This window comes from Rana temporaria, chromosome 3, assembly GCF_905171775.1.
Source record: "Rana temporaria chromosome 3, aRanTem1.1, whole genome shotgun sequence".
In the NCBI taxonomy this organism is placed as follows: Eukaryota; Metazoa; Chordata; class Amphibia; order Anura; family Ranidae; genus Rana; species Rana temporaria.
Genome location: NC_053491.1, coordinates 9,618,230 through 9,621,239, shown reverse-complemented (window position 1 = coordinate 9,621,239; position 3,010 = coordinate 9,618,230). Strand labels below are relative to the sequence as shown.

The window sequence follows — 3,010 nt, the reverse complement described above, 5'->3', positions numbered from 1 at the left end:
AAGGAGGGAGCAGGGCAGTGTACATGGAGGGAGCAGGGCAGTGTACAGGAGGGAGCAGGGCAGAGTACAAGGAGGGAGCAGGGCAGTGTACATTGAGGGAGCAGGGCGGTGTACAGGAGGGAGCAGGGCAGTGTACAGGAGGGAGCAGGGCAGAGTACAGGGAGGAAGCAGGGCAGGGCAGTGTACAGGGAGGCAGCAGGGCAGTGTACAAGAGGGAGCAGGGCAGAGTAAAAGGAGGGAGCAGGGCAGAGTATAGGGAGGGAGCAGGGCAGAGTACAGGGAGGGAGCAGGGCATAGTACATGGGTCACCAGGGCAGAGGACAGGAGGGAGCAGGGGAAAGATTGGAAGATCAGGACAGGGGTAAGCAGGGTGAAGGGCAGAGGACAGGGGTCACCACAGGAGAGGCAGATGACAGGGAACACCGCTGGCAGGGAAGAGGACAGGGATCACTGCTGGAGAGGCAGAGGACCGGGAACAGTGCTGAAATCACATTCTTTCACTTACAGCTAGGACCTTCACAGGGTGAAGCTGGCTACTATTCTGACCTTTGAAATTCCCTGGACGGAACGGCAGTGTAGTTGCAGTAACCAGATTACAGATCGTGCCTGTAAGTAAAAGAATGTGATTTCAGCTCTGGAGTGTGGGAAGGATAAGCTGGGGACAGTGCTGGGATGGGAAAGGAGCTCAGCCACCAGGCAAAGCATCCAGGGAGGTGGGGGGTTGTTAGGGGACACAGCCCACCCATAGATCCAGTCATGGCTAATCTCCAGCTTTTTCTCAAAATAGAAATTCATTAACACATCCAATAGAACATGATGCTTAGCGTTTTCCTCCAAGGGGCCTGCAATTTTACTGGCTTGGCAATCTTCTGCTTAGGTGGAGACCTTGGTGGATCCTTAGCAGGAACAGACTTTTTTGGTGGCCTGTTTAGCCTTTTTTGCCTCTTTGGCAGTCCTGATTGCTTGTTCCCGTTGAGCCTTTCACACTTCAGGCTCCTGGCCATAATTTCAGCCAGAGAAGCACCAGTAATAGCCCTATTCACTGCATGGCGAGTACACTTGTTCTGACAGCCCTTTGTGCGTTCGTCTGTACAGAACAGTCCAGTCGATTTGCCTAGGGTTCCTCTTGGAAAGGAAGGCAGATTCCCATTTTGCATTCAGGAACTGGAATACCCAGCCGCCAGTCCTGGCGTACCACCACCCATGACCCAGGTAGATCATGTAGCCGCTGAAGCTGCACAGCTCGGCCTTCATAGCACTGGCTAAAATGGCAAAGACACTGATCTCCAGGTTTTAGCGACATATAAAGTTCTTTGGACCAAACTGACTCAAACAAGCTATCACCTTCACTAACAGATGCAGCAGCTATCAACTGTGTATGGACTACGAGTAGATTCAGCTACATAAAATATACAGGACTGTGTTCTGGCAGTGGGTTATGAACTTCATGATCCACTTCTGGAACAAAATCAACTTGGGCTGAGAGCTGATCAGCCATTCACAGGGAGCTTTGTATTCTATGAATGAAAACAAACCTCCCTCTGACTGAGTTGGATATCGTGACAGCATCTGCCCACCTCTGACAATCAGAGGAAGCTTTGTTCGACTCGATTTTGTTCCAGGAGCGGGATGGGAAGTTCACATCCCACTGCCGGAACACAGCGCTGTATACTGTATGTAGCTAAGGCCACATACAGTTTATATTGCGTTTACAGCTGCTGTATCTGGTCGTGAAAGTAATAGTTTGTTGGAACCAAGCTGTTCCTAACAAAGGAAGCTGGCTGCCTCGGAGAGAGGAGGCGGGACGAGTGTCGTGCACACAGGAGGAGTATTTCCTGTTTACACGGCAGCCTCTGTAATAGTCCCGTCTCCGGTGCTGCCATTGGACGACTGTTCTGTCCATCAAAGGAGGCGGGACTTTCTCTTAAAGAAGCCGCTGTGTAAACAGGAGAATCTCCTGTAGGATATCTTTGGCGCTCGTCCTGCCCCCTTTAAGGCTGCACTGATGGCAATGGTGAGTGCATTCCTGGCAATGGTCGGTGCTGCATTCCTGGCAATGTTGAGTGCATTCCTGGCAATGGTGGTATAAAAAGTAAAGTCCCAAATGTGTAGAGTGGATCACTTCAGAACCCACAGATAAAATAAACAGCACCACCGTGAATATGACTTCTGTGAGGAAACCACCACCTTATGGAAAGCCGCTTACCGGAACAACCAGATTCATAAGCATATAGATATAAACTCCATCCACGGACTGAGACACCGGATTAACAGGGAATCCAATGGGCAGATATCCAAAGGTAAGCTCACTTGCTCAAAGATAAAAGGTCCTCCGTACATAGGTATCGAAAGAAACAGACCATAGTGTGATTCCGTATTTTTCTTTATAAAAGCAAAGAAGAAACGTACTTACAAACATGAAGCGTTTTCAAGCATATAAAAACAGATGCCGGCCGGCACTATAGGAGCCCTTCCTCCTTCCATTGAGCACGGTGACGTCAGTGTACGCCGTCCTAGACGCGTTTCGTCATCAACAGACGTTCTCAATTTATTATGTTATTTGTGTTTATCTCATTTAATTGCTGCCTCTGATCTTCATTGATGTTACTTTTATATTTGTTTAGCAACCTTTTTTTTTGCTTTGTATTAGATTTAATGGTATGGTATTGACCAAAATGTAGCAAAAAGAAAACACATGAAATACATTAATAAATCAAGAAAACTGTAAAAAACAGGTTTATTGAAATTTACCAAAGACAAATAGACAGAAATTGCAGTGTTTGGGTTTCCTGGAAAAAAAAAAAAAGAAAGAATCCCCAACCGACTACTAGTGATTTGTAGTTCAGACAGGGCAGTCACTCCTAAGTAAGAAATCACAAGAGATTAGTACTGGAAACTGCAAGATTCCCCAACTACACTAATAGAACTTCTCTGAGCCGTGACACATACATGATAAGATGAATACTGTGCTGGAGCAAAATAAAAAATAAAAAAAAAGTAATGAACATGC

The 3,010-nt window shown here is 47.1% G+C and overlaps 1 pseudogene; it reads right to left on the bottom strand.

Annotated features, from left to right (window-relative positions):
• Positions 1-820: 820 nt before the first annotated feature.
• On the bottom strand, positions 821-1,294 carry LOC120930272 (annotated as a pseudogene).
• Positions 1,295-3,010: the final 1,716 nt, after the last annotated feature.